This window comes from Chiloscyllium plagiosum, chromosome 4 (genome assembly GCF_004010195.1).
Source record: "Chiloscyllium plagiosum isolate BGI_BamShark_2017 chromosome 4, ASM401019v2, whole genome shotgun sequence".
Classification (NCBI taxonomy): Eukaryota; Metazoa; Chordata; class Chondrichthyes; order Orectolobiformes; family Hemiscylliidae; genus Chiloscyllium; species Chiloscyllium plagiosum.
In genome coordinates this window covers 114,739,375-114,751,891 of record NC_057713.1, presented here as the reverse complement: position 1 = coordinate 114,751,891, position 12,517 = coordinate 114,739,375, and the positions used below count along the sequence as shown (strand labels likewise).

The 12,517-nt window shown below is 39.6% G+C and overlaps 1 long non-coding RNA gene across 1 annotated transcript; it reads left to right on the top strand.

Annotated features, from left to right (window-relative positions):
- The first annotated feature begins 310 nt into the window (after positions 1-310).
- On the top strand, positions 311-10,369 carry LOC122549596. The gene is made up of 3 exons (XR_006311602.1): positions 311-438; positions 6,857-6,953; positions 10,243-10,369. It is a non-coding gene; the product is annotated as an uncharacterized LOC122549596 (long non-coding RNA).
- Positions 10,370-12,517: the final 2,148 nt, after the last annotated feature.

The following is a 12,517-nucleotide window of genomic DNA, read 5'->3' as shown; positions in this document are numbered from 1 at the left end:
GAACGTTTGATATTATTACTTGCAATCTTTCCTGAAAATAACCGCACAACAAATCATGCATTAATCTTGCCATTGCTCACAGTAAATACAGAAAGATTACATCTGGCATACATTTTGTTTGATATATTTCAGACATCAACTTTGTATAAACATTTTCTACAATGGAAATGACTAGCAAAGATTTTTAGTTGAACACCTGTGCCTCTGAGAAACCTAAACCGGTAGGAAATGCAGGTTCACATTTGCCACTGATTAAATAAAGCAGCAGCCTGAAGCTCCCAGCATTGACTGTGTCTACAGCTATGCAAAATATACTGATTGGAATTATCAGTTGGCATTCACAGCTGCTCACTCTTCAAATGGCAAGCTATTGGGAATGAAAACTCATCATTTATAGGAACAACTATCATTTACTTTTGTGTAATACAACAGAGCAAGGTAATGTCTGACTTTCAATATTGTCACTAATGGTTTTGGAAAGAAAATCAGTATGTACTGTGGGGGCAGTACACCTCCTGCAAATATAACCAGATCAGGTACAGCTGCTATTGAGTTAGGAGAGGACCTATCTTTATGCTGTGTAAGGAATGCTAACTGGTAACTGCAACTATCTATTTATTTATTTTTATTCATTTACAGAATGAGGACTTCACTGGCTCGTGCCAGTATTTATTGCCTATCCCAGAGGGCAGTTAAGGGTCAATCACATTGCTGTGGGTCTGGAATCAAATATAGTCCAGACCAGGATGGTAGTTTCCTTCTTGAAAGGACATTAGTTAACCAAAAAGCCTTTTTCCCCAACAATCAGCAATGAATTCATAGTCTTCATTCCAGATTTTTATTGAATTCAAATTCCATTCTATGCCTTGGCAGGATTCAAACCTGGGTCCCCAGGATTTTTTTACCTGAGTGTCTGGATTTATAGTCCAGCAATAATACTACTAAGCTATTGCTTCCTTAATGATTCACTATCATTGTTCATCTCAGAAACAGTAAATTCTGTACATATATTCAAATAATTGGAATGTTTCAAATCATATCTTAAAAAAACATATATGTGAGTAGAACAAGGGAAAAACAATTGTATGTTTTATGCCCATCTGTCATATGTAAAGCAAGCATTAAACCCAACTTCAGGGTAATATGCCTATATCTGATTCAATTAAAAGTGCATCAAGGTCTTGGCAGAACTTGACAATGTAAGCTCAGACTAGGGTTTTTTGGGGTTGACAGTGGCTAAACCAACCACCTTTTAAAGCACCTCTGGAAACCAATGTAAGTACAATACCCTTTCACTTACCTTAAAGTGAAACCAATGGAGCGGAACTATGCCAGTTGGCTCTATGCTGATACTGTAAATTGCTACTGCTCTGGACTCAACTCACTTTCCCCTCCTCTGATCTTCTGGGATCTACCTCTGTGCTCAGCCTAAACAAGAAATGAAATTGGCAATGTTCAGTCTGCACTTCACCAGCTTTGTGGTGTTGAGGCTTGACGATCAATTTTGAGCGATCTTCAGCAAATCTCTTTGCGTTGTACTCACATTGTCAGCTTCCATTTCTAGGTATCATTAATCTTCTCCAACATTTTGTAACTCAAGAGTACTATTGCAGAGATCATTTTAAAAATGTGCAAGTTCTTTATTTTTTTTCTGGTGACCTCAATGGAATGCCATGTCCTCAACAGACAGATAATAATGTCAGATTGCAGTTCCATTGGTGTCATTGGGTCATAGAGCACAGAGTAAGGCTCTTGAACCTTAAGAGTGCAAACTAGCACACAAGGGTGCCAACACTCCAGTTCACATAAACCAAGAGTACTTATGGTTTTTATACCCATTCTTGTGTATTCCTAGAAGGGTAAAACATAAACGTGTCTTTCACCCAGCACAGACTTCCATTATTTTATGTCATGTCTGCATAGGAGATCATTTTCTGCTGGGATGAGGAAATCAGCCCTTCATTATCTACAAGAGATCACAGTTTGATTTTTTTGAATGGTATTTATGCCTTTGAAGTGTTTGAGGATTCCCTGATGCTCTTCAGATGCAATATTCCAGGGTTCCTCGCAGGGGTCAGTGTAATCCAGACAGGGATATTATAGACAGCCATTGAATTTGAATTCCCAGCCATATTTTGCTATTGAGTCTTTCTTTTAAAAAAAATTCAACGTATCTGAAATTAATTTGGGATTGTGATCTGTTTCCAAGATAATCCTCCTGCTCCAAAAGCACAGGGTAGTTATCACATTGATCCTCCTCCTGAAGTTTCAGTCTTCTCATCACTGCCACCTTGTGCAAGGCACTTTGAACCATTATCATTCTAATTATCCTTTTATGTTCATATTGAAAGTTGTCACTGGATCTGCCCACACATTTGAATCACAACTTTAGAAAGCTAATGATTTCTCAATGACTACTTTTGTACAACAGTTTCTGTTGCTTCATTCCCGTGTCTCGGTGTAGAACTCCTCTTAGGTGACATTGTATCTTTTAAGAGTAGCCATTGTCTCCAAAGAGTCACCCATTCACACTTTATGGAGGGGTGAAAATCTTACGGGAGATGTAATGTAGTGCAAGGGTATTATACCAATTTTTCTTGAAGAGCTTATGCAAATATTACAGACCGAATGAATACCGATGGGGTGGAGTCAGGCTAGAGTGGTGAACACTCCTGGCACCTTGAATGCCATATTTGTGCAGTCTCAGTCTCCCTGCATTTGTGGAATTTGAGTATCCTCCCATTCTGACCAGCCTCACTAGTTGTAAAATGAAAGTAATTAACAGCCCTGGAAACCGAGGCACTGGTCACATGGAAGGGGTACTCGTGAGCTGTACTCTGAGAAGTCATACTGGTGCCACCAGTGAATTTTGTGAAGGATCTAGAGGTGAAGGTATTCAAGGCTATGATTCCCTTGACCATTTCTATCAACACACCAGTCCACTTGCAAGAATGGCTTATTCCAAGAAGCTGCAGATGTCAAAAAACAACTATCATGAAAGTGTAAGGTTCCTGAGGCACTAGTACTTACTAAAGCTGAGAAACTGATTTCTTTCTGGTATTCTCTGTGCAAAAGGAATTGCCTCCTGCGAGTTGGAGCTCAGTGTTAATCTTGTCTATTCTGTCAAGCAGCAGGTGCCTGAGGAGAAGGCAAACACTCCTGAGAGTTTAAAATTAATTCCAATAATTTTTAGTCATATTATTTGTTATTTCCATTAGAAACTGGAAAGAAAATTATTGCAATATATTTAAATTGCCAAGTCTTTACAGCTAATAAACACTCAGAATGGATGATCTAATAACTCAAACAGCCAGTCAATCACTTGAAGCTTAGAATGCATGTTAAGATGTAAACTTAAAGCAGCAGAATTATTGGGACGTGCAGGAGAAGTCTGCTTAAAATCATGCAAGTTCCAAAAGTCATTAATACGAATTACGGTTAATGAATTATATTAGATTAGTTACAGCGTGGAAACAGGCCCTTCGGCCCAACAAGTTATACAGCAGCTGGCAGAGAGGAACAAGGCCTGGAGTTGACCTGATGGTCTTGAATATAACCTCTGCTTTAATTTTAGAGTGGCATTCCAAAGGTTATTGTGGTAGAGTACCACTCCCACAAGTAACCAATTAAGAAGTGCCCTAAGACAGCACTCAATTAATGATTGCAGACTGCCAAATTAAACGTGAGAATCAGTGTCATAAGAGAACCCACAGTGATCCTTGCTTGGCAAGCAGGAGAGGAGGGTATTTCAGAGAAAAACAGGGTACCTCAAAAAGGAGGAGTTCTCTATAGCATTGTAAAAGGCTAAAAATCCATCAAGGCCACTGCAATCAGTTGCTAAGAAGATCCCTTCCATTGGATTGACTGTAGCTAAGTCTGTGACCATTGCAAGTTGAGGTGATAGAAAAGAGGTGTCACTGGTCTCCTGGCCTGTCTTCAGGAAGTTTTCTCAAGTTGAATTTTATGGTTGCTTGGTTCACTTAACAAATGAACATCAGGAAATCTCTATTTTCAGAAAACCATTTGAGAGGTATTGGTCAGTCAGCATCAGTTCCAGCAGCATCTGGACAGGCTTACGAAGAATATTCATTGCCAAGAAAGTTGTGGCAATAGACAAAACCAAAGAGGAGCACAACCAAAATCCAAGGTCACTAATGACAGCAGCTCATCATGAAGGACATGTATTCAACAACAAGTGCCAGAAGAATGTAGTTCAGGACATTGATTTTAACTCATTTATTAAAATGATGGGATTTATCAGGATCCAAGAAAATTTTCAGACATTAGCTTATTCATAAGACAACAAAGAACTGTAGATTAGATTCCCTACAGTGTGGAAACAGGCCCTTCAGCCCAACAAGTCCACACCAACCCTCCGAAGAGTAACCCACCCAGACCCATTTCCTTCTGACTAATGCACCTAACACTATGAGCAATTTATCATGGCCATTTCACCTGGCCTGCACATCTTTGGATTCTGGGAGGAAACCCACACAGACACGGGGAGACTGTGCAAACTCCACACAGACAGTCGCCCGAGACTGGAATCAAACCCGGGTTCCTGGTGCTGTGAGGTGGTAGTGCTAACCACTAAGCCACCATGCTGTCTATAAAGGTGTCTCAGATTTTTAAACTTCCTAATACAATGAATAGCAATCTTTTCCAAATGAGCATCATTGTTAAAAGAATTCTTAAGGAAAGATATACCATATATATGGCCGGAGGATCATCAACAAATGTTTACATCAGTCAAACAAGCATGGTCAGCAGACAGTATCTGACAGTGTATAATCCAGGGAAGAAGATAATCCTGAAAATCAATGTATTTCAGAAAGGTTTCTCCTCAATCCTATTACTCTGGTGGAAGGTAGATTGATTGATTGCTGTGAAATCCCCATGCCTTTCAGAGATCAAATCTAGAATCCCTCTCCTTGGCCATCTGTTTGTATTCTATTCTCGGAATGTTTCATTAAGGCCTCCAATTGGCTGACTGCAAACTCCTCCACCCACGCCCACTTCCCCATCCCCCACTCCCACCAGCACCCCACCATGACAATATGGCTCCCACCCTATTGTTGTCTTCCTAAAGTGCATCTGAGAAAATGGCATCTTCCTGGCTTGCCTATTTCTCCATTTGGTGTCTTTCTCTCTTTCTTCACAGTTACTTGCTTCTCTGCTTAGTGTGCAGCACCTTTAAGAGAACTGTCTGACTTTAAGGGGTGTAGCTTAGTTAAAATATGTAGCATGTGCCTCATACACTGATGGGTGCCCTCTTGAATGCTCAGTCGGCCAACAACATGTTTTGAACTTGGTTAAACACTGCAGTCATTCAGGTAAGGACATCGCACAAAGTTTCTGTGCTGCCTATCTAAACAAGAACAGGCACATACTATTTATGAATTATAACTCCTGTGCCCAAGAACTACAGCACACCAAATTTCAAACCATTGTTACATATGAAACAATTTAATACCTTATCTTGTGAATTATAGAAGTATCAACTTCTTATTCACCAAAGGAGAAGAATACTTCAAGATTCATAGATGATCAATGATATCAAGGAACATCACATCACAGCAGGTAGAGTATGTAGTACCTCATTAGGAAGCAGTATTGATGTATATTCATATTAATAGTTAGTATAGTCATTGACGTAATGCCATTTTCAGGAACCAGAAAGAAATCTTATTGTATGAAGCAAACTGTTTTATTGAGGGGAAATGATCTTTTATGAAGTTAACTAAGCAGCACTGATAACATTATATGATAGTGGCATTACTTTCTGGCATCTCGGTCCAAAGGCAGGTCTAACCCACAGCTCCAAGCAGATCAGATAAAAAAAAACAAGTCTCCAATCTGCTGTAGCCATAAGCAGAGTTGAACCTGTGTGGTTGGCACTAATTTGATCCACAGTGCCCATCCGGCCAACAAACTCCTGCTAAGGAGTCCAACTTGCTGTGGCAACGTACACTTCACACGTCTATTGTAGCCTGGTGCAATGGATAGTGCCAGTAGGGGTTCTAACCTCTTTCCATGGCTGACCAGGAATCACTCTCACTTTCCAGCAGAGCCAGATCTATTGTTCAGGAGTCACACAGTGCACAGTTTAGCAGATCTAATATATGTTAAAAATCCTGTTCTACTCAGTTCAACTAAATGTAATATCAATTTCAGTGCTTTAAATTGATCAAAAGTGGGTGGAATAGCATGCAGAGAATTGTAGAGCATTCTTATTAAGACAGGAGATACTCAATATTGTTATACTATTATCAATTGGCATCCATTCAGTCATGACAATTAGTAGCCTGAATATCATATTTAATGAGGTCATAAATGTTCTGTTTAGTTGCTCAACTGAGAAAAAGCCTTAGGAAGACAGTTTATTTTTATATAGAATCCCTACTGTGTGGAAACAGGTCATATGGCCCATCAAGGCCACAATGGTCCTTTGAAGAGCAGCATTCAACCCAGACTCACCCCCCCTTACTCTATCCCTGCATTTCCCATGGCTAATCCATCCAATCTACACACCCCATGGACACTATGGGCAATTTAGCATGGCCAATCCACCTAACCTGTACATCTTTGACTGTGAGAGGAAACCCACACAGGGAGAATGTGCAAACTCCACACAGACATTCTCCTGAGGGTGGAATCAAACCCAGGTCCCTGATGCAGTAAGGCAGCAGTGCTAACCATTGAGCCACTGTGCCTTTTCTAGTGAACAGAGATGAAAATCTGAACTACTTCATCTCAAGTTGAGTGAATGCAAGATGTTCCATGTTGCAAAATGCAGTTAGTGATTTTCATGTAATGATTGGATCTGTATCTAATCCTGTGGATCCCTCTTCTACAGAAAGTCTGACTTGGAGAAACAGGGCTATTCACAAACCATCTTGACAGTTGCTGAAGTCATTTATCTGAGCCACCAGCAAGAGCTTCTCAACCATGAAGTAAGAATCCATTCCCTTTAATCTTCTCTAACCAGCCTCCTGTGTAGCACATTTCATTTCTAGGGTTATTTCTTCATCCTCAGGCTTCTAACATATATCTAGAACATTGTCCTCTTTAAACTTAACTAGCTGCCCTCAACTTTTCCATTTCTTTTTTATGGAGAAAGTGAGGACTGCAGATGCTGGAGATCAAAGTTGAAACTTTATTGCTGGAACAGCACAGCAGGTCAGGCAGCATCCAGGGAACAGGAGATTCGACGTTTCGGGCACAGGCCCTTCTTCAGGAAGATTCCTGAAGAAGGGCCTGTGCTCGAAACGTCGAATCTCCTGTTCCCTGGATGCTGCCTGACCTGCTGTGCTGTTCCAGCAATAAAGTTTCAACATTTCTTTTTTATGATAACTCTCATCTTACTGTCAATTGGTTCAAGGTTTACTTTCCCATTTGAAGCATAGGTCTTTTATGATAGCACTGCCAAATTTCATTACCTTATTGTCCTTTCCTCTTGTGACACTCAGTCCACATTTGACAATTGTTTTTACATATTTATATGCAGAGCACTTTAATAATTCTGCTATTCTTGAGCTTCATTACTCATACTTCTTTTCCCTTATGCATCACGTTCTCAAGTTCCTTCCTTATGTTTGCATATTTTCCCAATGATATACTTTTTGCCACGACTTCAATGTCCTGAAATGATCTCCCAGTAAATATATTGCAAACTTTTTTTTAATCAACTGTAATATGCAATTTAAAGTAGGTTTCTTTTTTTCCAATAGTGCATTTTCATTCAGAACTTTTGATATTACTGAGGAAAGCACTGTTACTGATGTACAGTTGGTACAGGAACTTTTATTCCATCTCATCTGAATTAGTCCATTGTTCATCTTTTTTAAAATAAGCCCTGTCCTTATTGTTATACTAAGTTTTTTTTTATTTGGAATTTTAACTCTTTCCTAACATGGTCACTTCTTTTAAGGTGTTCTCTGCAATTAATTCATGATGGTATTGTTTAAAATTTAGGGTACAGATGAGGTTTTTTTTCTCTCTCAGAGTGCGATATGACTTTGGCACTCTTTCTCTCCTTCAGAGGATGATAGAGGAGATGTCACTAAATATTTTTAAGACAGAGGTAGATGCAAGAGAATCGAACGTTATCGTGGGTAGATGGGAATGTAGAACTCAAAACGCACAAAGATCAGCTCTAGTCTTATTAAATAATGGAGTAAGTTCAGGAGATGAAATCAACTTGACAGGTTAAATGCTAAGAGGATGTTTTCCCTCATGGGAAAGTGAAGGTCCAGTGGACATAGTCTCAGAATAAAGGGGCACCAATTTAAGTCTAAGAGAAGAAGGTATTTCCTCTTTCAGATATTTGAGAGTCTTTGGAATTCCTTGTACATTTCTGAGAGAAATAGATTCTTGATCACTTAGGGAATCAAAGATTACAGATAAAGGACAAGTCAGTGGATGTGAGGAATGTTGGATCAGTTGTGATCCTATTGAATGGCAGAGTAAGCCCAAGGAGCTAAATGGCCTACTCCTCTTCCTATTCCTTGTGGTCTTATGATCCACTTCTGATTCTGTTTTGTTTGTTTGAACGGTACTTTAAAGGCAATGTTCTGTTATGAAGCAAGTAAAGTTACACAGAAGACCAAATATAGAGACAAACTGAATTTCCTTTACCACTTCAATGAAACTAGTATCATTGTGCTTGCTCCAATCCTTTGAAGTTATGTTCTGATGTCATATTTTCTTTTCAAAAGTTTAATTTGTCTATCCTTCCATTCTCATGTCACACACAAACTCAAACTAATGAAAATAGCTTACTGCTTCTTAACCTGTAACTCTACATTAGAAGCAACATAGCAGTGAAATTTGGTGGTCTAATGTTAAATTTCTCATTTTAGTTCATTTTGAAAAATGTCTAACAAAGTAAATTAAAATTAAAACTTTACTGTCGTGAAAACATGTATCATTTTTCAACAGCTTTCCACCCCACTCTAACTGATACAGATTTCTGAGGGAGAGTGGGGAGACAAAGGACAGAAACGTGAATTGTGCTTTTTTTTGTTGATGAATAAAAAAAATTTCTGCTAGTTTGTGGTAATTAGTAATCTTGATCAGCAATGCCTTGAGAAACAGGGAACTAGAAACATCCGTTTGACCTATTATCCCTTTAGCATAATTTATTGAGACCCAAAGAGAAATTTGGAATATTTCCCCAACCCCAATTATAGCAAAGGGAGAACTTCACAATGGCCGAGAAATGATTTTGACAACAGTGGTGGAGAATTGCTTTTAGGTGGCACGGTGGCTCAGTGGTTAGCACTGCTGCCTCACAGCACCAAGGTCCCAGGTTAGATTCCAGCCTCAGGCGACTGTCTGTGTGAAGTTTGCACATTCTCCCAGTGTCTGCGTGGGTTGCCTCCAGGTGCTCCGGTTTCCTTCCACAATCCAAAGATGTGCAGGTCAGGTGAATTGACCATGTTAAATTGCCCATAGTCAGAGGGAAATGGGTCTGGGTGGGTTACTCTTCAAAGGGTCGGTGTGGACTGGTTGGGCCAAAGGGCTTGTTTCCACACTGTCAAGAATCTAATCTAATCATATGCTCTAATGGAAGCATGAAGCATTTTTGATTTGCATTAAGTGGGTTATATGGGTCCAGTACCATAATAGACTGAAAAATAAATTTACTCATCATATAGTCCCAGTTACAGATCAGAGAAAAGACTTTAACTGTAATGCTTAATCCTCCATTCCCCAGAGCATAGTTCAATACAGAGGAACCTCTGAATGAGATGGGCCAGAAGTATTCCGTTCAGATAATTGATTATGTGGCTAATTGATTAAAAGCCTCTCCTCTGGGCTCGGACTTTTCTGAAGATTCCTTTTTCCTCACTCTGCCTGCCTTGCTCTCTCTCTGTCTCAGGGTTTGTTTCTGAGCAGACACACACTTGTGTGTAAGGGACCTGCAGCATTGCTGAAGCTACACACCCCCCAACCCCGCCAGCCATTAGTTCAATGGGATTGACACAGTGAGCACTTGCTAAGTCCGCTGTCTGCTCAGAAGACTAGGCAGCAGCACACCGTGCCGCCCCCGTTTGCCCCCACCCACTGTCTGCTCCGCACCCCTCTCCGGGGCAGCTGGACTGGACACCAACAGTAAGACTGCTGCTGCCTTTCTTGGGTGAGTCTCAAAATAGCACACACACAGGCGCACACACACACACCCACATGCACAACCTTTTACTGCAACTTTTTGACAATTTCTACCTTTGCCCTGAACAGGACAATTTTGGAGAGTTTACCTGGGGAAGAGGAGTTTAGGGTACATGCCTGTGCAGAACTCCAGAGAAAGTATCGGGAGAGAGAGAGAGGGCAGGCGGTCAGTCATTTGGAGATGGTGTCTGGGCTCCCATCGATATCCAGGACTGTTCTTGGCAGCATTTCAGTCAGCCGAGTTCATTTTTAAGCATTGTAAACAAAAGACGCGATCAATGTTGAAACACCTCTTTGATGTAATGTTTCTATCGGGACCTTGAGATCATCTTCGAATAATATGAAATTCGGCTAATTGATATTCGGATAATCGAAGTTCCTCTATACTGGGAACTCAGTAATGCAGAAATTTCTTAAGAGGATTGCAATGAAAATGTGTGAAATATTTTGTTCTTACTTTATATCTCTCTATTGTCAAGTTTAATTTTGACGCCGATAGGAATGGTTATTGTTCAACACTACCTAGGACATTGTAAGGATTAATTTCTGTGATTAGAAAATAATAAAACCCATCTTTTGCATATTGGTTTTGAATTGTAATTCATGCAATAAACTTCATCCCTTTAGCAATCAGATGTTCAATCAATTGTTTATGTGTAGCATAGCTAACACTGTCTCCAATCTCATTTTAAAATATTTTAGGCAGGTTGTTCCAAAAAGCATAAGTTCAAACAGCTGCCTCAAAGGTGTAATCCCTGTAAAAGGAGAGAAAGCAGAGAGATATATTCACAGATTTCTAGTTCCCAAATGATACTCTGAACCTTTTCTTTTTCTCAGTCAAATGTCCCAGTATGTGTGAAGTCTTTCAGCATTAGTGTTGTTAGCTGCAAGAATGGAGGTCCTGATTTTGTCACTACAATTACAGTGAAACTGTCAGCGTTCATTGTCACGAATGAAACTGATAGTAATTTCTAGTGTCTGCACATGCGCAGTCAAGCATGGCAATCCAGTAATTACGGTCAGTGATTCTCTGATCCTTCACAGGGTGCACAAAGGCTTTGCAGGTGGATCATTCTTGTAATTACTTGAATTAAAAGTGGCCTATATTTTTAGGGGCTTGCCTTTAGAACGATTGAAAAGATTATGCCTTTTTGTATAACGTATAACTGAGTTGTGACATGCCATATTAAGTGCATATACTGCAGAGCAAATTTTCTGGCCTTGAAAAATTAATTTTAATATGTTTGTGGAACTGAAATTACTTCTTTATGATAAAGTAAGCAACAGATTTTAAAATTGTAAGATCTTTAAATGGTTTTTAAAAATGAAGTTTCAGATATTTCAACCTCTTACTTGATCTTATAAGTATTCCCAATGTTTAGTTCATGGCCTGAACAGTTATAAAACGTGAACAATAATCAATGTCTTTTACTCCTTCGACAGCAAAATGCTGTAGATGCTGGAACTTTGACTTAAAAACAAAAATTACTGGCAATAATCAGATCCTGTGGGGAGAAACAGATACATTTTTTCAGGTTGCTGACCCTTCACTAGAACCATGGAGATATTAAAAAGTAATAGGTTTTGAACACGAGACATACCTAGACAATTTTTCACATTGTCATGGAGATGCCAGTATTGTAACTACTGCAACAGCTTGGCTATAAGTGTATCAAGTTCTGAAGCACTAGTCTTCAGTACTACTGCCAGCATGTTGTCAGAGCTTACAGCTTTTGCAGTATCCAGTGCCTTTAACCATTTCTTGATAAGGAACATGCGGTGAATGAAATTGACTGAATATAGCTGTACCTGTTATACTAGGGCCTCGAGATGAGACTGAAATGGATCATTCACCTGGCACATCTTGCTGAAGGTTTATTTGAATGTTTCAGCCTTATCTTTTGCATAGATGTGCTGGGCTTCCACAGCTTTGAGGTTGGGAATATTTGTGAAACGTCCTCCTGCAGTGAGTTTTGAATAGGTCAAGGGAGAAATTAGACAAAACTGAACAAATAAACACATGAATGACAAAAAATGGACGCAGATGTCATGCTTTAAAATTGTTGAACACAATGTTGAATCTGGAAGACTGTAGCCTGCCAAGCTGCAACAGGAATTATGTTGGCGCCATTGGTATTACCCTATCTCTGAGCCAGAAGCTCTGGGTTCAAATCCCACTCCCTGACTTGATGGACACAGAATATATGTTTATGGTGTGGCCAAACAAGTCAATTATCATCTAGCAAATCCCACGCTAATATTCTTCATATGCAAATTTTCTTCTGCGGGATATACTCTGAGGTAAGTGTCCTTGTTTCAAGGGACTGTCAGTGAGTGCTCTGCT